The sequence below is a fragment of the Cupressus sempervirens genome, chromosome 9, assembly GCF_028749045.1.
Source record: "Cupressus sempervirens isolate cs-2001-9-10 chromosome 9, ASM2874904v1, whole genome shotgun sequence".
Taxonomy (NCBI): Eukaryota; Viridiplantae; Streptophyta; class Pinopsida; order Cupressales; family Cupressaceae; genus Cupressus; species Cupressus sempervirens.
The window spans coordinates 423,048,154-423,075,909 of NC_143126.1; the positions used below are offsets into that span (position 1 = coordinate 423,048,154).

The 27,756-nt window shown below is 33.7% G+C and overlaps 1 pseudogene; it reads left to right on the forward strand.

The window, feature by feature from the left end:
* Positions 1-27,756, forward strand: LOC149539104 (uncharacterized; annotated as a pseudogene).

Consider the following 27,756-nt stretch of genomic DNA (forward strand, 5'->3'; position numbering starts at 1 on the left):
ATGGATAAATCTGAGAAGGAATTTGGGACATATGACACTGTAAAATCAAGAGTTGTGACAGAACTCAAGACAGTGTTAGCAGTAAAGAAAAAGGGCAAACTGGTAAAGCAGGTAAAGAAGAAATTTGGTATTGAAGAATCAAGTGTAGCAGATGAAGAAGAAGAGATCAGTGAAGGAGAAGAAGAAGGTGAGCCAAAACAAGAGCCACCTAAACTAACTCAGAAACAAGGTGAAGAGAAAAATGAGAGTGCTGAGGAAACAAAAACCAAGCAGCTATCAAAGGAAAAGTCATTAAAAGGAAAACAAAGACCTCTCTTGCCTCTCAACCCTCACCAAAGAAAGATGTCATGCAAACACCAAAGAAGTCAACAACCAGAGCTACAACAAGGGCCTCTACCCAAAAGGCTAAAGAGGAAGCCACAAAGAAGAAAAATGCAAATGCACAGGAAGAGCCAAAGAAAAGGAAAAGATATGTGGCCCAACCTGATACTGATGAAGAAGATTAGATTGAAGAGGTAAGTCCTCCTAAATCTTCAATTGATATATTATGTAAGAAGATTAGGAATGGAGACATAAATGAAATGAAAAATATTGATTACAATAAGTTCAATAAAGAGGAACAAAATAGCATAGAAGAATCAGTCTATGCATTTATGGCACAGTTCAAGTATACACCTCTTGAACTAGATGGACAATTGCCAAAGGAATTGTCTAAAATTATAGAAGACAGATGGCATTTCTACCTAATGATGGAGAAAGAAATGAGGGAATCAACCCTATCATACTTATTTCCTAATTTGACAAAAGAACAGGTAACTCAAGCAGCCAAAAGCCATAATAAAATGTTTACACCCAAATATAGGGCATTCTCCATTCTACAAAACAAAAGTTGAATAAGTTGTGCAGAGAACAACAAGAGTATGGAAAAACTTGTACAAAACATTTGAAGATGTTCTTGAAGAAATATACAAAGAAGAAGCTGTTACCAAACTAGAAGAATGAAGGAAGAGGAGAGAAGAGAAAACTAAAGAAGAGAAAATGGTTGAAGAAGAGGAAAATAAGAAAGAAAGAGAGGTGGAAAGGAAAGATAAAGAAAAAGGAACTGATGAATAGCAAAGTGTGCAAGACACAATCCTTCACCTCCTACCTCGCCTCACTCACCTACCACACCTGCAAAAATCATAAAGATTAAGGATGTTGTTGACACCACTTGTCAAAACATCAATCCACTGACTGCAGCGAATCTTACCAAGATCCTTGACCAAATGAATCTACAAGAACAATTATGTACAAATCCAATATTGATTAGTATTGATAGTCTTCAAAAGTTAGTAGATAAACTTAAAGACGTCAAGGTGCCATCACAACAATCACCTCAAATCACTCAAACTACTGGACTTACATTTCTACCACCTCCATCACCACCTTGAGATTAGGCACTCAAGCTCATCAGGAGCTAAGTGCAACAATAGAGGTTATCACAAGGACAACAGTGAGTACACCTCTAGCAGCAGTAACACAACAAGAAGAGGAGAAGGAAGAAACCCAAAATAAAGAGGAGTCTGCAATACAAACTTTAGTTGAGTTACCAAAAATAGAAACTCCCACAAAACCCAATCATGAGCAGAGTACTAAAAAGATAATTTTATATTCCAGTACTCCAAGTTCAAGTTCTACAAGGGTAGCCAAGACCATCCATTATGGTATTCCTGAGCTTGATGAAGAAATCAAAATACCCTATTGTGATTCAAGCACTCTCAATGAAGAGAAGATGAATGAAATAAAAAGTGCATTGGATAAAAGGATGAGACAAGAGGCAATAAGAAAAGACTACAAATACAAGCGAGCACTAAATGAAATAAAAGATATATTCATGGATGCTTTTAGTCTTCAACCTCCAAATGCAAATAGGCCAATACTTGAGCAATTATCTGATATAGTTGATCAAGTAAATAATGAAGATCATGATACTAATGCAAAACTATTGGAATGGTCAAAAAAGAAGTTTTTGGGCAAAGTCAACTAGAAAATAGATAATAACATAATTTTGGGATAGGTTGACCTAGCTAAGAAATTAGAAAATTTAAAAAGTGTATTGGGGAACATATTCTCCCTTTACAGTAAATTGTGTGATTTTTCCAAGTTCACACATGAAATAAATCAAAAAAATTTGAATCTTGAGAGTAAATTAAAACTCTCTAGCATGCAACTACCCTCCGATCTTGCACAAAGTGCAACACAATTTGCTCATACTTTACACACTCAGAGGGAATTAGCTGCATTATTAGAAAAGGAGGCCACTATCAAAGAAAAGTTGATGCAAATTCAAGCCTCCATAACTCCTCACTTAGAAGTATTGCACAAGGAGCAATTGTATGTAGAAATAGTCTTGAAGAAGGATCCCAATATTTACACACATGAAGGACTTGTTGATCTTGTAGTAAAGCTTGCAATCCAAAAAAAGTCATTGGATATTGCCTTAAATAATTGGGATGCAGCTCTCCAAATACTCCTTGAGGTAAACAAGACATTTTTGGCCAAACATGGCATTACTATTTAGGACCCTTTGATGTAAGTGTCAAAAAAGGGGGAGAAAAGATATAATGAAGGGGATATAGATATTATACATAGGGGGAAATAATGAGTTAATAAAGGAGCATAATACATAGCACAAGATAGCATAGATACTGGCACAATCAACTCAGGGGGAGTTACACAAATTTTGAGGTACATATACATTTTGCAATTTTGAGTAAGGTTTTTCAACCTCTTTATATACCGAGTAAGTTTAGTACATGTACTCATAAGGTTAGTTAAGTTTTTTTGTCTCTCATTTCAAAAGGGGCAGATTGTTAACCTCATAGTGGTTTTAGACAATTGAGTGCCAACACACTTAATTACATTCTACATTACAGCCAAGTCATCATGTATGCCGAGCTACAACATGAACCAAGTCAAAAAAGACATCAGGTGCCGAGTAATCTTCAAGTGCCGAATAGCTTTCAGGTGCTGAGTGAAGATCAGGTGCCAAGTGAGTACAAGTGCCAAGCATGATCCAAGTACCGAGCATCATTCAGGTGCCAAATCTTAAAGGATGCCGAGCAAGATAGGAGCATGTACATAAGCCGAGTTACAAAAGGTGTCAAGAATTATGAAGCAGTAAGTGTCGAGTAACACAGAATCAACATATGAGTTTGAAACTTCACAAACTCAGATGTAAAATGTTTTCATAGCTGACATAAGACAAATCTTGAAGGATCTAAGTGATAAGAACAAATCATTTATATTTCCTATGCAATCTACATGCAGCCAATAAGAAAAATGGAGAAGGCATGCAACCAATAAGTGATGTGCAAGGAATAAGCAAATATCAGAGATTAAATATGGATCATAGATCCATACCTAACCCTAAGTCTTCGAGTTCCTTTATAAGGAAGACAAAATCAGATTGAGATCAAAGAGAGCATGAAAATATATATATATAAGGAAGTCTAATATCAGAGAGAAGAGAATCAGATCATAAAGGATCAAGATCACAGAAGAGCAGATCAAGTGCCTGTATTCAGCAATCGAAGGATTGTAAGCCATCAGGTTTATCATACCTAATACTCTTTAGCCATTGTATTAGAAAGTAAACCCTATGATGACAGGTTAGCTTAGCAGCTATTTTGTAAATCCTTTCAATAGGTGATTAAATATTATAACAGGGTAACACTTCATGTAAAGTGTTTGAAATCCTTTAACCAGGTCACTATTGATACAGTGTAAATCCTTTGATAGGGTAGGCCTTTAATAAGGCAGACCATCAGAAGTGGTTAAACATTATTACTCCAGTGATTTTGTGGGTATCATCCCCACCCCAGTTTTACCTTCTTATTTTTGGAGGGTTTCTGGCTTACCAAATCTTAAGTGTTATGTGGTGATGCATATTTGTTTCTTATGATTGCTTAAAGTTTATATGCATACATGCTCATTTCAAAAATATGTTATTAAGGATTTGAAACAGTTGAAAAGCCTAGTACTTCTGATTCACACCCCCCTCTCAGAAGCATTTTTTCCAACAAGACAATCCAACACTTTGTTGACTAAAATGAAGGTTGAAGTTCTTGGTTTTGATGAAATGAAAGAATTGTATGATGTTGATCCTAATTTTTCTAAGGCATGGAGAGACTGTAGAGCACTAAATACGATAGATCACATAAGTAAGTATGATGAGTATTTTACTCAAGAAGGTATGTTGTTCAAAGGCATTCAATTGTGTATTCCTAGAAGTCCTATGAGGTTGAATTTGATTAAGGAAAATCATAGTGGTGTGTTAGCTGGATATTTTAGAATTGCTAAGACATTGAGTTTACTGAAAGAGAAATATTATTGGCCACAAATGTATAAGGATGTTAAAAAATTTGTAAAGAGTTGTGGAGTTTTTCAAGTTGCAAAGGGAGTGAGTCAAAATATTGGTTTGTATACACCTATTATTGTTCCTGAGAAACCTTGGACTGACATAGTATGGATTTTGTTCTTGGGTTGCCTAAAATAGTGAAGGGGTATGATTCTATATTTGTTATAGTGGACAAATTTTCTAAGATGGCTAATTTCATACCATTTAAAAAGACATCAGATGTTAAGCATGTTGCTGAACTTTTCTTTACACAGATTATGAGATTGCATGGATTACTAAGAAGCATTATTTTAGATAGAGACAGTAAGTTTGTTGGTTATTTTTTGAAGACTTTATGGATGAAGATGGGTACTGAATTGAAGTTTAGTTCTACATTCCATCCACAAAGAGATGGATAGACAGAGGTTTTGAATAGAAGCTTAGGTAATTTACTGAGATGTTTAGTTGTGAATAACCTGAGTAATTGGGAGATGGTATTGGCACAAGCTAAATTTGCATATAAAAATTCTATGAATAGGAGTACAGGGAAGACACTTTTTGAGATTATTACTAGAATGCATCCTAGAGGTACATCAAATTTGAGAGATGTTGCTAGTAAAGAAAAGAAAAGCATTGCAAGAGAGGAATTTTCTGATTGCATGGAATCTTTTCATAAAGAAGTGAAGTTGAGGTTGGAACAAAGCAATCAGAAGTATAAGGAGAATGCTGATTAGTCTAGAAGACACCATGATTTTCAAGTTGGTGATGAGGTGATAGTTCATCTAAAGAAAGGAAGATTCATAGTTGGAACATATAGCAAGCTAAAGATGAAGAAATTTGGACCTTGTAAGATCCTAAAGAAGTTTAACAGTGGTAATTCTTATGAAATTGAGTTACTTGATGACATGGATATATCTCCTATATTTAATATTACTGATTTGTATAAGTATCATGAGTTAGAGGATGAAGTTGTTGTACCTAATGATTATCCTAAGAAACAGATTGAGGAAGTTGAACAGATATTGGATCAAAGAGTTGGCAAGAGTACAACAGGAAAAGATTACTATGAATATTTGATGAAGTGGAAAAATAGACCTATTAAAGATGTTTCATGGATTTCTCAGTTTGAGTTGGATTTAGCTCAGGTTGGGAAATCTCAATGATTTAGGAGAATCATTTCTTTCAACCCTAGTTGTCTAATGCAATAGCATCCTAGGTTGCCTTGTTATCCTGCCCATTTTTGTTCATCCTCTAGTTGATGCTGAGTGGTTTCTTTAGGTGCCGAGTTACTCAGTGGATGTCGAGTGTTTCTTCAAGTGCCGAGTTACTTAATGGATGCCAAGTGTTTCTTTAGGTGCCAAGTTACTCAATGGATGTCAAGTGTTTCCTTAGGTGTCAAGGTACTCAGTGTATGCTGAGTGTTTCTTTAGGTGCCAAGTTACTCGGTGGATGTTGAGTGCTAGTTTCCTAGTGGGTGTTGAGTTATCTAGTGGGTATTGAGTTGTTTGTTTTTGGTTCTTAGTGGGAGCTAACTTGCGTATTTAATTTTGATCATGAATTTAATGATAGGATCTTGTGTTGGCCTTTCTCTTATGTAATGTTCTAGAATGATCTGTAAGTTGTTTTGGCAAGTATAAATAGAGATTTTAGGCTTAGAGTTGGGTAAGATTTGACGAAGAAGAAGTTTGATCTTTAAATGTGCATGTATTTGTAATTGGCCATAACCTAGAAGGCCTTACAGCTAGGCATGTATGAAGATATTTTGATGAATCAATAGAAGTATTTTCTCTTCTCTCTCCTTTGGTTGCTATTTTGTGTTGTTTTTTCTATTGTGTTAACTCTTGCAGGGTGGTTTGGATAGTTGGGTGAGCCATTGGCCCTAATTACTCTTACCTTGCCTGTGTCATTGTTATTTTTAAGATTTGCAATGGATTGAAGTCATTCCTTGACTTATCTTAAATAAAAATAATACCATCATCTATGTGTCCACAAATAAAATTAAAATGTATATTTATTTACCACATATTTTTCTCATTGTGTATATCTATGTTTTAACTTTCAGTGCATATATACATATAAAAAATGTTACTTTTATACAAAAAAATTTATCATATGGGTATAGGTATAAATTACATATTCTAATTTTCAAAATAATCTTAAATTTAATGTTTGTACACCTCTTTATAATTTTCTATGTCATTTTCTAAAATTATAATAGAATGAAAAAATCTACATTTGTACGAAAGAAATACTTTAGTTATTTCAAAAATTAATAGAGAAAACTTATTCCACTTACTCATATTTATGTTTCATTTTTTGGAATCTCCTAATATTGTTAGAAGGTAACTATATATATTCACATGTGTCCTAATATTCAATATATTCTCACACTCACTAATATTAGTATTTGACTTTTTGTTTGTTTTTGTACAATACTTCTTAATATTAAATTTATTCATTGCTATTTAATTACCTTATGTATACATTTAATTTTTACCTTCAAAATAAATATCACTTATATACTCACCTATTTTATTGCAATGTCCATAATAATGTATAGTAAATCATTGTTCAAAAAATCAACACATATCTAAATCACACTTTTGAATGTCACACCTAAATCAAAAGTGTAACAATTGCCAAGTCTATATTTATATTTTTTTACTCCTTTTGAATCTTTAGTTTCCCCACACATGGTTGTTATTATTGTATTCTTAGCCCTACATTAGGGGAAAATAAAAAAATGGAGAAATTGTATTTATAGGACCCAAAACTTTACTGCAACAACTTGTTCATCAAGTCAGTGAAGTCGTCACAGCGAGAGTAAGATTAGAAGTAGTTAGAATTTATTTGGCTAATGCATCTAACAAGAATTCAAAGGTATATAAGAAGGATGTAAAGTCAACTTTTTTGAACAATGAACTTGATGAATATATGACGAATATACATACCTACATACATACATACATATAGAAACACACACACACACATGTATATATATATGTGTGTGTGTGTGTGTGTGTTTGTGTGTGTGTGTGTGTGTGTGTGTGTGTATGCATGTATGTATATGTATATATATACATATATACACATGTATATATATGTATATATAAAGATGTATATATATATACATATGTATATATATAGATGTATATGTATATATATATGTATACATAAATATCTATATATATACACACACATATTTATACATACATACATATATATATATATATATATATATATATATATATATATATATATATACGTATCTATATATACATAAATATACATATATATACGTATATATAAATATATATGCATATATATAGACATATATATATATATATGTCTATATATATATATATATATATATATGTCTATATATATATATATATATATATATATATATATATAGATACATACATACATACATACATACATACATACATACATACATACCCATTTAATAAAGATAGAGACATGGTATGTAGATGAACTAAGATATTGTATGGACTAAAGAAAGTGCCTATAGCATGGTACATGAGGTTTGATAAATATTTACTAAGTTTGAACTTCAAGAAATATAATGAATACAATAACATGTGCTTAAGGATAAATTTAGATGGTTTGTTGATTATTATTTTTTATATTAAGAAGTAGTAAGAAATGGGTGACTAAACCAAAGAAGAAAACCAATGATAGAGTCACTATTAGTCAATTAATAGCCCATTGACAACCAAAACTACACATTAGTCACTGATACTCAATGTCAAAAACACAATGCTACAAATAGAGCTAAGCATCCATCTATCTAACCATGCATTAAAATAGTAAAGAGATGAAACTAAACTAGTAGCATAACTAACTATAGTCATAACAGTTTCCATTATCCAAATATTCTTAACAATCACACAAGCCTTTTAATTAATCATATTAAAAAAATCATAAGATAAATAACACAGAGTGAGGTTTAATTTTGATTCCTTCTTCTCCTCATGAGGGATTAGTTTCAATAGTAGCACATGCAAATAGTCATCCATTAGGAACCTATAGAGAATCTACAAACTATTAGCTACCACCTTCTCATGTTGCAAGAGTTGGAGGGTGGTAGTGCATGCATGAATTTGACAAAGAAATATGTGAGGGTATTGATCGTCAGGTCTAGCTCTAATACCATCTTCTTCAAATTATTCACCTCCATCCTAAGGATCTTTATCTAAGCTACATCTTGCATGTTTGTTGATGATTGTTTCATTTATGGGTGATATTATCTTTGGAGGAAATGGTGAAACTGATGAAATTTTTTTTTGATGAAATGAAGAATGAATTTAAGATGTCTATGATAAAATCAATGAAATATTTTTTGTGAAATCAAATAACATAGAGTAAATATGACATTTTTATATCTTTAAAGGCTAAGTATCGTAAGGACTTATTATGAGGATTTAGTTTTTTAATATTTAGCACTTGAAACCCTTGTTATCTTATGTAGTAACCTTAGGTGGAGCTTAGGAGGTTTCTTCATTTTCTTGTTGTGGGTTGAGTGATTCAAACACAACTTTGATTAGATAGCTTTTCAAAGGATAAGATAAGATGCAAAACTGCATTCACTAAAATTTAAGGTTGCTCACTTCTAAGCAGTTATATTTTCAGTGTCCATTTTGTTTTAATTTTTTCCCTTTGTTAGTAACATCTCCTATTGGCTTAGATTTATTAAATAGATTGCAAGATTTCAATGATTCTATTGATAGCAACATTCAATGTCAATGGTTATGTTCTAGATTTGCATTGAGAGGTGATTCACTGACTTATTTTAAATTAAAAAATACAATCATTTATATTTCCAAAAAATTAGTTTAAAATGTAGATCAATTTACCACATATTTTTCTAGTCATGCACATGCATGTTGTAACATTTAATACATACATAAATGTTACTTCTATACAAAAACATTTATCATTTCTTCTAGACAAAACCTTTTATCATATTGGTATAGGAATAAATTACATATGATAATATTGAAATTAAATTCATAAATTTAATTACTATACACCTCTTTAAAATTTTCTATGAAAATGATTAAAATTAGATTAGTGAATAATGTAATCTAAATTTGTATGAAAAAATACTTAAATTAATATTTGGGAACATTGTTAAATAGAACTTCCAAGTAATGGATCAAATCCAAAAAGGATCTCGAAATGTAAATGTTGGCAATAACGATTCCCAGATCTTCTCCATGGATCAATGTAAAAAGGATGCATTGCCCATGAATTGTGTACTCTGTGGAGATTATTAGAACAATATGAAAATGAACATCTATTATGTCAACTCAAAAATTGGTGATCGCCCCTATCTCCTCATCCTTCAAATCTTAGTACATACTTCTTTAGCATTATACATGTTCTTCTTCTTAGTTATTTGTAGTCCTAAAAAGTTGAGTGAGTTTCATACAAAAACTAAATATGATCTATTTGTTAAAAAAATTGATCTATCGAAGGAAATAACCCTAGTTTGGTCATGTTTGTTTATCCAGATAAACAACAATACCCACTTTCTACAACTGATAAAGGTCTTGATATTTTTTTTTTGATAAAGAAAACTTGATAGTGATCAAATTGAGTTACCACTTCATATGCAATCTATTTTCACTCTTGCAAGTTTGTACTATCATTTTATTAGATACAAAATTTGTACAATAACAAGTCATAGCATCAAGTCGCCACAACCATAATTAGGGTAAAATGGTCATTTTAATAAGGGTACAATGATCATCTTTCATCTATGTCAAGTTGAATATTTGAAAACTATGGAACAATGATTCATCTTTTAAACTTTATTGTCTAATGAATAGAAATATGATGAATGATTATTTGACATAATAATAATTATCAAATGAAATATTCATATAGTTCATTTGAGAGATTAATCAGTTGATTTTGTGAAAATAGAAATCATAATCCTTAAATTTTTCTTAGCAACCAAAGGTACTAAGTGGTAGGGAGATGGTGTTGAGTTACTTGACACATGAAGGAGCCAAGTGAGCTCCATAAAAATGGGATAGGCTAACATAGGGTATACCAAGTGAATTTAGTAGGCATCTTGGCACAAAGTATGCCAAAAGAGCTCAGTCTACAAAGGGGGGTGGAACCTAACAGGCTCAATAAAAACCTAGCACAATGACTGAGTGAGCTCGATTAGAAAGTGAACTAAGCGTTCTACCATCAGACTTTATGTCTAAACTTTTCACCTTTAAAATATAAAGAGGATAAAAATGAAGCTTCTCAAATACAAAACACCATGCAATAGTGAATAGAGATGAGACAAAAAAGAACCAACTCAACTAGATCAATAAGTATGCCTGCTTGCTTGCTTTCTACTCAACTAGGTTAATTTATTACAAAATCTGGGAGTATTCAACTTCAACTAGAAAACACTAAAACTTCAAACTAGTAAAACTTTAAAATTAAACTTATAGCTCTAGTGGTTGCATACAATCAAGCCTAGAGCAATCATTGCTTCATAGGACAAAATATTAGAAACTTGTAAAGAACAAGGAGATCAAGACCTATGTTGTTGCAACTTTTGTCTTCTTTCTAGAAATTCCTTGTATTCTCTAACCTCTAATTTGATTCGATGACCATCTTTCTATCTTTGCTTTATGCTGTACACTTTTCCTCTGCTCCAACTCTCTAGTTTCTCCAACTAATTGAATGAATCAGATTCATTCATTTTGTCTTTAAGGTAAAAAATTTCACTCTCATTTGGATTTCAAACTCACCTATCAAGTAAATGATGGTTAGGTAGGTAGGTGGGCATTTGGCTCTAGAGGCAGTTGACCAACCACAATAAATTTTGTAGACTCTCCCTTTGTCCCAAGCAAAACAAAACAAGTATCAGTCTTAATCCAAATCAACTACACCAAGACTCATTCTTAAATGCACAAAAGTTCTAATGCCCAATAGCATAGTGAATACGTATGTTAGCTAAAGACTTACAAAATTACATGTTGATATCTCTATTCTTCACCAACTCTTTGGTGAAGTCATATTTGAACTCAATGTGCTTACTTCTCCTAGGTAAGGCTAGATTCTTAGATAGTGCAATTAAGGAGACATTGTCACAAAAGATTGTGGTTTAATCCTCTTGCCTTTCATTAAAATCTATCAAAATCCTTCTTAACTGAATAGCTTGACATGATGCTACATTTTCTACTATGTATGCAACCTCTACTATAGATTGAGCAATAATTGCTTGCTTCTGTGATAGCCATGAAATTGAATCTGATCATATATGGAACATGTATCCAAAAGTTCTCTTCCTATCATCTAAACTTCTAGCACAATCATTATTAGTGTAAGCAACCAACCTAAAATCATTATCTATAGTATAAAAAATCTAAAAAGTCTTGGTACCATTCACATACCTTAGGATCCTCTTTCTTGCTTGCCAAAGTGAATCCTTTGGTGCTTACATAAATCTCAAAATTAGACTTATTGCATGCATCATATCAAACCAAGCTACTTTCAAATAAATTAAACTTCTAACCATACTTGTGTATAGTGTTGGATTCACACTTTTGCTATGATTTTCCTTGGCTAACTTTAGATCTACTACTATTGGTGTTGAGGCTGCCTTACTATTCTACATTATGAATCTCTCCAAAATCTTTTTGCATACTTTTCTTGAGATATGAAGATGCCATCATGCATATGTTTTACTTCTATTCCTAGAAATTACTTGAGGAGACCTAGATTTTCCATCACAAATTCATTCTTCATGGCCTCTTTAAACTCAGTAATTAGAAAATTGCCATTTCCACTGAAGATTAAGTCATCAACGTACAAGACAACAATCATCACATAACCATTTTTTCCCTTGATGCAGAGGGTGGGGTCACCATCACTTTTTCTAGAGCTATTGCTAATCAAATATGAATGAATCCTATTATACCATACTCATGGAGCTTGCTTGAGCCTATATAGAGCTGTCTTCAATCTATACACATTTTGTTCTTCACCTACAACTTCATAACTAGGTGGCTACTCCATATATACTTCTTTTAATACACCATTTAAGAAGGAAAAATTCACATCCATTTGATATATACCTTCAATTTGTGTTGGGTTGCAATTCCTATGAAAACACACACAATTTCCATTCTTGCAACTAAGGCATATGTGTCATCATAATCTCTACCATATTGGTGTGTGTACCCCTTGACCACTAAATGTGTCTTATGCTATCTATTTTTCCTTCAACATTGCACTTGGTCTTGTAAAACCATTTCACTCCAATTACTTTCGTCTTGGGAGGAAAAGTAGTTAACTCTCATATCCCATTTCTCTCAATAGCATTTATTTTCTCATCCATGGAATTACACCATTTCTCTTCCTTTACAACTTCCTCAAAATAAGTTGGGTCACTATGAGAAAATAATACAAAATTTACACTCTCATCATAATCTTCCTCATACCTTTCTTCTCGGTATATCTCACTTAGGCTTTAGTATTTCTTGGCAATAGGAAGGCTAGAGTGGGATCTAAATATTTAGTACCACTATTCCTATTATTTTTCATACTAACTTAGGGCTATTTTGAAATGCTTAGAGTTTTCACTCAGCATGTAAGGGGCTACTTTCCTTTTTACCTTCATTTGAAATTTATGTTTTTTTCTCCATCATCTTGCTCATCACCAATGTCTTCCTCTTCCTCATCAATAGTAGGAACTTTACTTGAGGTGATTGAAGATCATCAACCAACCAATGGCATGACTAATTTTCAAGAAACTCCACATCTTGTGAAATGATGACCTTCTTGGCGATTGGTTCATACAACCTATAAAATTTTTATTCTTAGCTCTGACCCATGAAGATAAAATTCACATGTTTGTTATCTAGCTTTTGTCTTTGTTCCTTCGGCATGTTTGCATTTGCTACACATCCAAACACTCTCAACTTCTCAATTTTCCATCTATTCATTGACCATGCCTCAAAAGAAATCTTGTCATGAGCTAACTTTGCAGGACACCTATTAATCAAATATGTTGTTGTTGCTATAGCCTCTATCCAATATTTAGTTGGGAGCACTTTTTCTGTCATCATATTTCTAGCCATCTTAGTAGTGGTCCTATTCTTTATGTTAGCCACTCCATTTTTCTGTGGAGTATAACTATTTGTAAGATCTTTATTGATGCCATTTTTACTACAAAAATTTACAAACAAATTGGAGGTATACTCCCCTCCTCTATTTGATCTAAGGTCTTTTACATAGTGGCCACATTCCTGTTCAGTGAAGGCTTTAAATTTAACAAATTTATCAAATGTTTTAGATTTTTTCTTCCAAAAATACACCCATGTCCTTTGATTGAAATCATCTATGAATGTCATAAAATAAGTACTCCCCCAAATAGAAGTAGTTTTCATAGGGCCTACTAAATCAGAATTCACCAATTCTAATGGTTCTCTAGCCCTTCTAGAATTTCCACAATTAAAGGGAAGCCTATGTTTCTTACCCAGAATGCAAGCCTCACACTTGTCATATGAATCTAATATTCTTGGCAAACCATCTACTATTCTTTTCTTGGACAACAAATTTAAACTAGCAAAGCCAAGATGTCCATACCTGAGATGCAAAAGCTTGGAAAGGTCTTCAATCACTCTCTTAAGAGTTGATTGCTGGTGGACTATTGTAAATACATGCTTGGGAGGTGCAACATTGATTTAAGAAGAGAAGCATGCCTCTATCCTCAAAGGGAACATCTAGCTCTTTGTCATTTGCACAACTGCAAGTAATATATTACTCCCATCCTTCTCATGAATAACACACTTGTCATTTTCCATCAGCACCTTATATCCATTTTGAATGAGTTGTCCAACACTCATTAAGTTTTACTTTATACCAAGTGCAAAATATGCATTCTATATCTCCTTTTTCTCACCTTTCTTGGTGAAGACCATGATAGATCATTTTCCCACTATGGAAATGGTTCCATTATTTCCCATCTTAATTTTAGACTTGAAAGTCTTATCAATGAAAGAGAATAAAATTTCATTACCACTCATGTGGTTGCTACAACCACTATCTAAATACAATACCTCAGGGCTGCCTGCTTCACAAATTTTGCACATGATGAAGGCTATGGGATTGTTTGCATTTCCCATGTTAACATTAGCTTCATTAGCAATCTACTTTGACTGATCACCCTACTTACATTAACTAAAATAATGCCCATACTTATGATAGTAGTAGCATTCTACATTGCTCTTATTGAAGTTGTAACCCTTCTTGCCTCCTCTAGAGTTGTTTTGAGAGGTGCTTGCTCCCTCTTGTTTTCATGCTCATCATAAGATTTCTCCACCAAAATTTTTTTGACCATTCCTTCCATGAACTCTACTTATTGAGCCTCTATCAGAGTCATTTCTTCCTCTTCCCCTACCTCTTGAATTCTCTTAAGTCTTGAAAGACTGCTCTTGGGAAGTTGTTTTTGATTTGATGATCTAGTGCTCATGGGTTTGAAGAGTTCCCATCAAGTCATCCATGGTCAATGTGGTAAGGTCCTTTTCTTCCTCAATGGTCATAATTCTGAGGTAAACTCAATATCTTTTCTACAACCCTTTTCTCTTCATAATCTTCTACATTTGATTTGACTTGGTTTAGCAAAATGGAGATTCGTGAGCTAAACTATGCAATAGGTTCATTGTCCTTCATCTATATGTTCTCAAATTCCCTTTTGATCATTTGTAGCTTTACTATTTTGTCCTTATCAATCCCGTTGAAGTTTTTCATAATGATATACCATGGCTCCTTTGAGTAATTTGTTGCTACAATCCTAGGAAAAACTATCTCTATCATTGTTGCCTTAATAAAACTTAATGCTTTCACATCCTTTCTCCTTGACTCATTCCCCTAAGTCTTCTATGGGTTTTTAAGGGAAAAATATTGTGCTAGGACTATAATATCATTGAATCAATTAATCATAAACTCCCAAAAATCATTACCTACCATTATGGTTTACATTTTATTTGCATGTGTATCATAATTTTGTCCATTAAAGGACAATAGCTACTACCATATCTTTCCTTGATCTCCTACCATGTCAAATATACCTAGAAAAAAATTTTCTTAACTCACTATAGATGTGGAGCCTCAAAGCTCTAATACCATGTAAAAATAGAAATCCCAAACCTTAAATTTTGCTCGATAACCAAGGTGCCAAGTGACAGTTTTTCTTGGCACAAGAGGGTCATTGGTGGTGGCGAGATGGTGTCAAGTTACTCAATACATGATGGAGCCAAGTGATCTCAACAATAATGGGGTGGGTTAGCTAAGTGTATACCAAGTGATCTTGACAAGGAGCTTGGCACAAAGTATACTGAGAGAGCTCAGTCTACAAGGGGGGGGAGCTCAACAAGCTCAACACGAAAACAATACAATGACTGAGTGGGCTTGGTTAGAGAGTGAACTGAGAATTATAGCAACACACTTTTTGTCTAAAATTTTCACCATTAAAATGAAAATGGGATAAAAATGGAGCTTCTCAAGTACAAAACACCATGCAATAGTGAATTTAAAGATGAGACAACAAAGAACCAACTCAACTAGATTAATAAGTGTAAGAATTTTCCTAAGTGAAAAATTCACCCAGGAACTAAGAACTCAAACACAAGAACATAGTAGACCAAAGAGAGAGAGTATGATCAGAATGATAATGTATTCAATATGCCATAATTCATGCAATGTAAAAGTATACTAGAAGTGCCTGTATATAAAGGCCTCTAAGATACATCTAGAATGCCTCATAATCAACACTATGATGTGTCATACAACCAAGCACATGTCCACCAGATATGGGTTATCCTCCATTAAGCACAAAAGTAAGTGTGGTGATGAGAGGATAAGCCTACAAGGGTATGACACGCAAAATAGTATTGTAGACAAAATGTGCTAAAATAGAGTTGCGTACTCCTGTGTTATCTACATGAAAATAGAAAAAGGTGTGCAAACTCCTAAGTGTCTCACAAATAAAATTAATAAAATAATGCAAAATAATAAACTGATGCATTAACCTAAGTAAACTTAAGTAAGTGTAATAAGTAAATACTTATTTACACCAACACCCCCCCTTAAGTGCAACTTAGGGAATGCCCTTAAGCTAACAAACTAGGATGAAGATGCATAATGGGTCCTGGCTACTAGGCCATATTAGGTAACCATGTACATAATGAAAATGCATTCTCTCATAAAGCGAGGAAAGAGGGAAAACCTCATGGGAAAAACCCTCCCCCAAAAAGAGAGATAAATAAGGATGCATCGATGGATGGAGTAGTCAAGACCCCTCCATTATTACATACATCTAGTATGTACATAAGAGAATAAGAGAAGGAAGAGAAACAAAATAGGCTCCCCCCTCAAAAGAAGAATGCTGACAAGTGAAAGCCACTCTGATGAACAAGCTGGTCCAAGAATGCAGAAATGTGTTCCTCCCCTTAGGAAGAAACAAGGGAAAAGGTACACTGTTGAAGATGTTTGGTGGTCTTGAAACTTGATCAAGTATCCTTGTACTGATGTTGATGTTCACCCCTTCCAACTGTGCTGAAAAGAATGAATGTAGATCTGGCAAGGATGTCTGTTGAACCTATTCCACTAAACCATATGTCTCCTCTACTGACAAAGAGACCTCCACTAATTTTTGTTCATAAGGATCCACAATCACACCAATCTATGCAGATTGATCATGTAGACAATGGACATGAGGGTTAGAGTGAGCCCTCACAACAATTGTAGAAGAATTGCCTTCATCAATGAGAAGATGTAAGTCCTCAAGTCTGTCTCCCTTTTCAACTAAAGTTGTAGCTAGAAGATGAGATGTACCATGATGTGATGGACCTTTCACTATGGAAATATAAGCATGTGGACTAGATGGATGTGCCCTCTCACTGCAACTGTCAATAGAACACCACATGTCTGAACCTGTTGAAGCAATATCACTGGTGTCAGTATCAGTTTCCACTATGTATATGTGTGGAGAGGAGTAGAGGATAAGCTCGATGAACTTTCCTCAAAATGAACATCCTTCTCCACAAAAATCTCATGAGTCTCTCGATCCATTAGTCTATAAGCCTTCACATTGTCTTCATAACCGATGAAGGTACAAGGGCTAGGTGTCGGTGCCTTGCAACTCCTAGAAGAAAGTTTTTCTCATGTTGGACAACCGAAGACTCTAAGGTGACTCACAACTAGTTTTCTACCACACCAAGCCTCAAAAGAAGTCTTTCCATCGAAGACTGGATGAGGAGACCTGTTAAGTATGTGAGTAACACTGCTAATGGCTTCAACTTCAAGTGTAGGATCAAGAGACTTTGCCTTTATCATGCAACTTGCCATGGTCTTGAGAGTCCTAATCCTCATAGCTACAAAATCTATCTTGTGCGAATTGAATGCTAGTGAGTTTTGAATATCAATCCCCTCAATTCTGCAAAAGTTCTTAAGTCTTCTTTCTACATATCTATTCTCATTGTTCACCCTTAGTACTTTGATGGCTTTTCTTGACTTGTGTTCAACATTAGTCTTAAAGTCTTGAAGCTTATGAACTAATTCATTCTTATGATGATGGAAGAAGACCCAAGTGAATCTTGAAAAGTCATCAACAAATTTGAGTATGTAGCAGCCTTGGCTGACTGAAGTCACTGCAAAGGGTCCTGCTAATACCTTGTGAACTAGCTAAAAAAAACTAGAGCTCAAGAAGACTTTCCTTTATCATACTTCTCCTTGAGATTCATATCCACTAAACAAGATGAACATTCTTCCTTAGAAAAGCTGATATTAGGTAGACCTTTGACCATATATTTTGAGCAAAGTTGTTGAAGAGAGCGGAAGTCAAAGTGACCAAACCACTCATGCCATAAATTGATGTTTGAAGTAGAGTGAGTCAACAAAGCTTGGGAAGGACTCTTAGGCATAAAGTGGGAGAAGGAATAAAGCCTCCTGTCATCATTGGCTTTCCCCACTACTACCAATGAATCATCTTTGAGACTTCGCACCTTCACTGAATCAAGAAGGAACTCAGCCTTATGACCATCTCCAAGGTGAGTGATTTTATAAACTGATAGGAGATTGGAGCTTAGATTTGGAACATAGAGAACATATTTGAATTCCCCATTTTCCATTTCCACATGTCCTTTCCCTTCAACTTCCAGTTTAGCATCATCTCCCATGAAGATGTGTGGTACCTTTGATTACTTCAATGAACAAAAGTCATCTTTTGAAGAACCCATATGGTAAGATGCACCTAAGTCAAGTATCCATTCCAAAGAAGAACTAGTGTTTGCCATAAGTGCTTGACCTTTACCCTTCAAAGAGGTTGGAGTTGAATCCTTAAAAGTACCTAGCACTTGAATCTTGTTCTTCTTGAATAGGTTTTCTAGCTCATCGATTCTTTTTGTTTTGCAATGATGCTCGTCATGATTTGGCTTTTTGTAGTATGCACAAAAAGTTTTTCCTTCTTCTCATTACTTCCTTTCTTGTTTGAAGAAGAGCTGCCTTGTTGAGAGGAGTATTTTTGTGTCTCGGATTGTGTTTTCTGCTTCCACTACTTCTTGTTGTTGTTTATTTTCCCTCCTCGACTTGATTTGTGATCATCACTAGCCACAAAGGCTTTGGTCTTAGATGAATTGAGAAGTCCAAAATCCACCAAGTGAGATTGTTCAACAATCAACATGTGTGCAAATCCATCAAAGGAAGGCTTCTGGTAAGCAAATCCCATGGTCAACTTATGAGTATTAAAACTCAAAACAAAGTTAGTATACTCAAAAGGTAGCCTCTTGAGGATGTGATGAATCAACCTATCATCCTTCATGGGATTTCCACAATCTTTAAGAAGTGCCCTATACTCATTGACTTTAATGATGTAATCATGAGTTGTATCATAATTCTTAGGATCCAAGAGAAGTAGATCATCCTCAATTTGAAATCCCTTTTCTTCGTCAACTTTACCATACAACTATTCAAGTTTATCCCAAGCTTCTTTAGAGTTTGAACAATTTTTAATGTGGAAGAGAAGATTGCTATGTACACAACTCTTGATAACACCTAAAGCTTGTTGGTCTTGTCTTTGCCAATCAATGAGTTCTTTAGCATTAGTAGGTTTGGTAATTGTACCATCTACATAAAGACTATAAACTTTTTTCCATTAATCTACTCCGTGCAATATCTTTCCATGTAGAATAGTTGCGTGAAGTTAGAGGAGGATATTTAAAACCCATGATGCAAAAAATGAAAGAGCACAAAATAGAGACACATAATACACAGTACACACCCCCCCCCTTTTCACTCAATCAAAAGACACCCCCCCAAAAAAAAGATGTTGTTGGCACTTTATAAGTAGTGCATTTACAATGGGCCACTTGTCAAAATGAACAAAGTGGACTTTCTAATTTTTCTTTTATAACTACCTTATGAGGCTTAAATCTGTCACTTAAGCACTATAGCTTAGATTTACAACAATTCTGAAAAAGAATCAAAGCTTTACAATGCTAAAGAAGGCTTAATTCTGAAAGTGAGAAATTGGTCCACAAAACTCTAGAATCTGACTTTAGATCTTGAAAGTAGAAAAAAAAATATGCACTTTAAAAAAAAAAAACTTGAAAAAGTGACCATATGTGCTTGTACGGAGCTTTTGAAGTTGCAAAACATAGGATTATGCAGGTACAGTTGACAAAAATTGCAATTTTTGCAAAATTTGTGCACCAAAACCCAAAAAAAATACCGCCACTAGAAAATTGATGAAATTCTACCCAATTTCAAAAAAAATTGCACCTAAATTAGAGTCTAGATGTTCGAGATACGAGCTCGCAAATTTAGGCTGCCAAACTAAAAAGCAATCTAGAGAGGGGTCTGGAAGGAAAATTGTGAGTCTAAATTTGATGGTCAAATGGCCATCACTATAGTTGTAAAATGCCTGAAAATGATGGTCAAATGATCGTCAATTTTAAGAGTGTGTTTTGATGACATCAGTAAAAATTAGGGACCTAGGCTGATGTGGCATGCTGAGTTGGCCATCCATATTGTACGAAAAGTACATGTGTCAAAATTTCATATGCTTACATGGTGAGTATGTTGGTTTCCACAGGTGATATGGCAATATGGGACTGACATGTGACAAATGCCTGCGTGGATGATGATATAGGTGCGTATTAGGACCTCCGCTGGCAGATGTGGTGGCGGGGTCGGCTGATGTGGCTCTGCATTAATGGATGTCCATGTGGATTAAAGAATATTATTGTCTCCTATTATTAAATGCCAAGTTTCCTTTTGTGCAGATGCCATGTGGGTAGAAGAGATGCCATGCACTAGGATTGAGGAGTGTTGTGGGTGTATCAAAATGCACCATGTGGCACTAACTGTGCAAAGAGGACTATGCATTTGAGGGTATGAGCGAACTCCACATGTCGTTGGGCATAGCTCACAGAGTGCCAGAATATTAAAGTGCTCACTGAATTTTCTCCGCCAAGAATTTTGCGATTACTCCCACATTGGTAGTGGGAGCACAGAGTGTGCTTAATAAAATGAAACTTGTGCACTATTTAAACAAACAAGTCTAGCCGACAGTTGGTGGCCAGTCTGAGGTTGTTGCCGCTTGTGTGATGGAGATTGCCAATTAGAGGTGTTTAGTCCATCAGGTTATGTGGAGCACTGCCCAAGATTTTAAAAGGCAACCGCTATAGATTAGATCCAAAATGGCCTCTACGCTAAGGATAATAGAATATGCCTGCAGAAATAAAACAATATTCCTGCGAGCAAATATAAACTCTCCAAAAAAAGGCAGATCCAGGGTATCACTGCTTGGGTCTGCTAAAAAAAATTTCTCTGAATTTCCACAAATATTCAGATGGAAAATAAAATTGCAGAGAATGAAAAATGCAGATCTAAAATAAAATTAATTTAATCTATGAAAAATGACCATACCCATACTACAAATCGGGGCCTCTAGGTTCCGATTTGCAAAATTTTTTTGCCTCATGATTGACTTTGGGCCAAGATATCCAAGTTTATAGTCAATTTTCATCAGTTCAGCATTTCAAATGCAAAGGAAAGGTCAGACATGACTCTAGATGCTCCCAATTTCTTCAATACTCTAGATTCGGGTTGAGATATTGAAGTGAGTGTGGTCTCGAATGGCTATGTGATGAGAAAATCTCCAAGTTTCTTTGATACCATGTAAGAATTTACCTAAGGTAAAAATTCACTTAGGAACTAAGAACTCAAACACAAGCACACAGTAGACCAAAGAGAGAGAGAGTATGATCAAAATGATAATGTATTTAATATGCCATAATTCATGCAATGTAAAAGTACACTAGGAGTGCCTATATATAAAGGCCTCTAAGATACATCTAGAATGCCTCATAATCAACACTATGATGTGTCATACAACCAAGCACATGTCCACCATATATGGGTTATCCTTCATTAAGCATGAAAGTAAGTGCAGTGATTAGAGGATAAGCCTACAAGAGTGTGACATGCAAAATAGTGTTGTAGACACTATGTGCTAAAATAGAGTTGCATACTCCTGTGTTGTCTACATGACAACTCAAAAAGGTGTGCAAACTCCTAAGTGTCTCACAAATAAAAATAATAAAATAATACAAAATAATAAACTAATGCATTAACCTAAGTAAAATTAAGTAAGTGTAATAAGTAAATACTTATTTACACCAACAATAAGTATGCCTTCTTGGTTACTTTCTATTCAACTAGGTTAAACTACTACAAAATCTAGGAGCATTCAACTTCAACTAGAAAACACTAAAACTTCAAACTAATAAAACTCTAAATTTAAACTTACAACTATAATGGTTGCATAAAATCAAGCCTTGAGCAACCACTACTTCATAGGACAAAACAATACAAACTCATAGAGAAGAAGGAGATCAATATTTGTGTTACTGCAGCCTCTATCTTCTTTCTAAAAATTTCTTCTATTCTCTAACCTCTAATTTGATCTATTGAATATCTTTCTATCTCTACTCTGTGCTTTATGCTTTTCCTCTAGTTTAACTCTCTAGTTTCTCCATCTAATTGAATGAATCAAATTCATTCCTTTTGTAGGTCAAGCAGGTAGGTGGGCATTTGGCTCTAGGGACAATTGACCAATTGTATTAAATTTTTGATAGATTTGGCCTTCTCAATAAAAGAATAGTTAGAAATATAGTTATTTATGTATATTAAAATTAAATCTAATATTTTGTTTCATAAAATTTAACATAATCTCACTTATGATTTATCTATATATATGGTTTCTAATTTTTGCTATTGTTTTTTCTTTTTCCAATTTCTATTATGTTTTCGTTAACTATGAACTCTAGGCCCAAAAGGGTTGTTACGTATAAGTGGACTTATTGTACCAAGTATAGTAGGATCTTTAGGATTTACTGCTATTATGGTTTTTGGTTTGAACATTGGAATATGATGTTTAGAACTCATGTTATTGCTAGGATGATAGATGATAATCTTTTTGGGAAGATGGAATTTTTTTTTGGATGTTTAGAAAAGAAATAGGTTGAATCACTATTAACATGACTACGGGCTGATTTTCAACCTATTGTATCCTTGGTCCAACTCCCTTTTCCTTTACTACTTTCTAATACATAAAAAAAAATTGATGTTGTCGATTAATCCTTGTCGATTAATCCTAGCCTTAATTTCTATGTGTCATAGTAGGATTCAATACCTCTATATAATTATTAGTCCCACCTTTTTATAGGTGGAGACTAAAGTTTTCATATCACTTTTTATGTATTAATTTATTTATTAGAAATTCTGCATAGTTTCTTTATCCTATGTTGGTAGAAAATATTTCATTAGAGTGTGATTGTGTTATTTCATTTTTATTTTTTGATTGGTCACTACTAATTCTTGGTAGTATTTCTAGTTTTCCTATTGCTAAAAATGGTAAATTTTATTTGTGAGCATAAGGCATTTTTTGAACACTACATGTAACTTAGAATAATTTGACAGTTGCAAGCTTTTTATGAATCTGATATTTTGCATGCCATGGAAAACATTTCTTTATAACATATGGTTCAATAATACACATGCCCTACATTTTTCTTCATATTTTGCATGCTCTAACTTGTCTTTCACTATTGTTTGTTATAAATTTTTATTTCTATTAAGTTGATATCTTGTTAGGGATAAGTCTATTTTGAGATTTGTTCAATCTTGGACTGTATTTTTGTATTTTTTTCAAATCCAAAAGGGATGATATAATTCAATTTTCTTTGGTAGGAAGAAAGGAATCAACTGTGTGAATAAAGCATAAATTCTAGCATCTTTGTCATTTGAGAAAGCATAAATTTGGTAAAGTGATGTAGAGAGCTACTAACAAACTTTGTCAAGTGTGAGAGATTTGCAAACAATGGTTAGGCTGATTACTTTTTATTACAAGTCAATTTTGAGTCCCTATCTCTAATCATAGGACTAAAGTTTTCAATCTACTCTTTCATATTAGTTGCGGTCTCAATAATCCCACAAACTTCAAATTTTTAGATTTAAACTATGGTCTCAAGCAAGATTTCTTATTAAATAGAATTTTTGAATTTTATTTACTATTTTTTCATTGGCTACAGCCAATTTTGTTGGTAGTCATTTTCTAACTTTTCATCAAAATACTATGAAAAATATGAGTGGATGATTATATGCATTTTAGAGATGCTCCACTTGGCAGGTTATTCCTTTCTCATTTTGCATGTAGTGTGCATGTGCATTACATGTTTTTTTTTTGTTTTTTGTTTTTTTTAGGAAACTATTTGAGAGGGCAGCTGTCACATATGGATATTGCATCTTCTTTTTATCATGATCATTCTTCTTTGTCCCTCCCTTTAGTTTATGATAATCCTAATGCATTTTAGCTATAATGAATTGTCTCAATGAATTTGACCCACCTTGAATAGGGCATGGGTAGAGCTCAATACCATGATTAATTTGTTCTTGTATAGCTTATGGATTGGTAGAAGTAGATATGTTGAAAATTCTACCATAAACAATAGTTTCCACTCTCATTTGGAAAATTTCTTAACCTTGATCTTATTCTATTTAATTGGTAAGTTTATTCTTGAATTTTTGATGCAAAAATTATTGCATGGTTAAATTTAGAAATGTATTGCAATTAGTAGCCTTGAATGTATAATTTGGTAAATTAATCTTACTATATTAAATTTCTAGTTCTAATGTAGGATTTTATGCAACTATTCACTCTTGTTATTGAGATTATCAATTTGTTTGAATATGATTTTGTGAGAAATTTAGTGGATAAAATAATAAAAGAGATTATGATTAAACTATGAAGCTCTTTATTTTGGCTTTCTATGTAAAGAAATTTGATTCCTTTTGTGGAGTATATGAATGAACTTGTTTTTACCGATAACAATTCTCTATCCACTGGTAGGTATGTTTGGAATCATTGTTTTGCCTCTCTAGCTTTAGTAGTTTTGAAAAACTTATGGGATATTTATAGTGTTTGGTTCTAATTTTGATTCTACATTTGGAAGCTAATGAATTCAGTCTAATTGAGTGTTGACAAAATATTTAAAAACATCACAACACTATTTCATATTCCTTTGGATCTTTAAGTGATTGAATGATTTAAGTTGAACAAGTTTGGTACATATGTGACTTGATGGTCCTAAACTATGCTCTTTCTATTTATTCTTTTAACTTTTGCACTTATAAAATTGTTCTGTTAGTTAAATCTAAAGTGTATTCACATGATCACATTATGATTACATCACTTTCTTCCACACAATCTTTCCCAAGAGTTGTTTTCTCTTCAGCCTATGTTTACTATTTATAACAATGTTTTACACTTTCGTATTCTAAGAAATTCATTAATACAAAAATTATTTCCTTGATATTGTACTCCTCTAGTCTACCCCTACAGAAGAGCCATGGCATTGGATGAATAGGTGTTAATTGTTGATCCATGAGGTCAGCCCTCATCTGAATGGAGTGATGCAAGTTGACTTGTTACTGATGTGTTGATCAGCATCAAAGTGCTACAATACCATGCTACAACACTCTAGCTAGCTATTCTAGTAGTACCCCTTTGTTAGATAATTATTGTTGATGTGCTTTCAACAGATTCTATGCTCCTATCAAATGGAGGGTGGTTCTTCCAAATTTCTTGAATGAACAATGTATGAGCAATGTAAAAATATTAAATCTCTTAAAAATCTTCTTTGATGACCTTATTCACATTGTTATTTGTCTTCATTATTTCTACAATAGTCAAGTGCTAGCTTAAGGATTCTTTAGCCCTTAATTTGGTAAAAATAATCGAGATGACTAGCTATCTCTCAAATATATTTTGATAGAAAATAGTGAAAAAATATTTTGGTGATGCAAAGAAATAAACCTATCCATTAGAGGTGTTGCAAATATGATAAAAAAGTTTCTTCTAAGACAATAGTATTATGCTAAAATGATTAGCAATCACTTTAAGAAAAATAATAACTTTCACATTTACCCATGAATTTAGTGAGCCCTGCCCTATAACAAGAGGTTTGGTGAAGGTGAACTAAAGCAGAAAAGTGAGGATGATATTCGTACACGTATATAGAAGTACCTTATGAATGGTATAAAATATATGTGTTCTCCTTGCTGAACTTTATTTTGCCACTTAAACCAGAACAACATCATTGATTTTCTTCACAATTAGTTATGAAAAATGCCGCTATCCTCCCCTATCTTCCTTCTCTTAAATTTATCTTCATTTATGTCCTACACCCAACCCTTGTTTGTAATAGAAAACAACTTTGAGGTATTGTTGGGCCCAATGGTATAATTTCTACAACCTTGAATATAACATGGAAATTTTCAGATATAAATCAATGTAGTAGACGATGTCCTCCTCCATAAGACCTTTTACGAGAGGTTTGATATTTTTGAATTGAATTACTATTTTAATATATAGTAATTCAAGTATCTTTTGGGAACAACCTTTTTGATTTTTCAGTAGTTTTTTTTGCATATTCAAATTAATGATGTAATTCCGTTGTCTACATAAAATAAGGCTTTTCCAAATTTGAAGTTGAACTTTAAGTTGCAAAAAAAACTTAATAGTTTGCTCTCCATGTATTTGCAGGCACAATCCTGATGCCTATTTTTCTGATAACACATCTATGTTCCTATGGCGATATTCCAGTAAATGAACAGATATAGTTTAACGTCCTAATTCAGTTGTGTCAAAAATGATCTATGCTCTTAGAAATATATGAACAGCTGCATTTCCTATAATTATTTTTAAATGTTAACAAAACAAACAATTAATTAATCTTTATTATTTGTAAAAATTAGGAATGGCAAAAATCTTATATTAAATTTTTTCCTAATTGACATAGAATCTTAATCACAATTCTTTTTCCACTATAGGCAGGACTTCAGCTGCAGCAATGCAGCTCTTGTTATAATAAGCCTTTTGTAATGCATTCCGCACTAACACATCTGATCAATATTAAAATGAAGTTAAATAGATCGAACAATCTGCGAGATGATGTAATAATAATGACCTAGTCGAAACAAAAGATTCATATCAAAGCGGTACCAAAGTATCACGTCTTGTATGTGAGTAATAAATGACAAGAGTTCTCGTGCCACTTGAGGTTATTTGTGGCAGAACCATTTCAAAATAATGTTATGAAAATCCAATATATTTGGTAATGTTACATTGCACCTGTGCAGAAGCGAAGATGAATGATGAGGAAACGACTATAAGGAGGAGAAGAGATTGTAAGAAACATATAATCAAGCAAGGCATTCCAAAGAAAAGGCGTCGTTCCAGAGGAGTGAGAGAGAGAGCGTGGGGCAAATGGACCGCAGAAATAAGAGACCCAAACAGAGCAGTTAGGGTTTGGCTGGGCACTTTCTCCACCGCAGAATATGCAGCAAAAGCCTATGATGATGCCGCATTAAAATTCAGAGGAAGAGGGCCCAAATTGAACTTTCCATAGAAGGCGTCCCTTTCTCAGCATGATAATGGTGTGAACTCAAGTAATAAAGATGTTCCAACGGTGCCGTCAATATTAGCAGATCCCTCTTTCAAATTAATTGCACCCGCTTATGAAATGCAACGCACAACCAAAATTCGAGAAACCGCTGCTCTTTCTGACTTGGTTTCTTCTTCAGCATTAACTTTAGCTACACTTGCCGACTTTTGTGAGAAAAAGGAAGCCGTAGATAGTGATTGTTATCTTCCTTATGATTCAACTCGGCGCTATGCCGGATTCACAAGGTGGCAGCAAATGCTGAGAAATAGATGTGAACAACAACATATATTTCATAGGCAGACTGTGCATATGTCACATCTCAGGAGTTTGTAG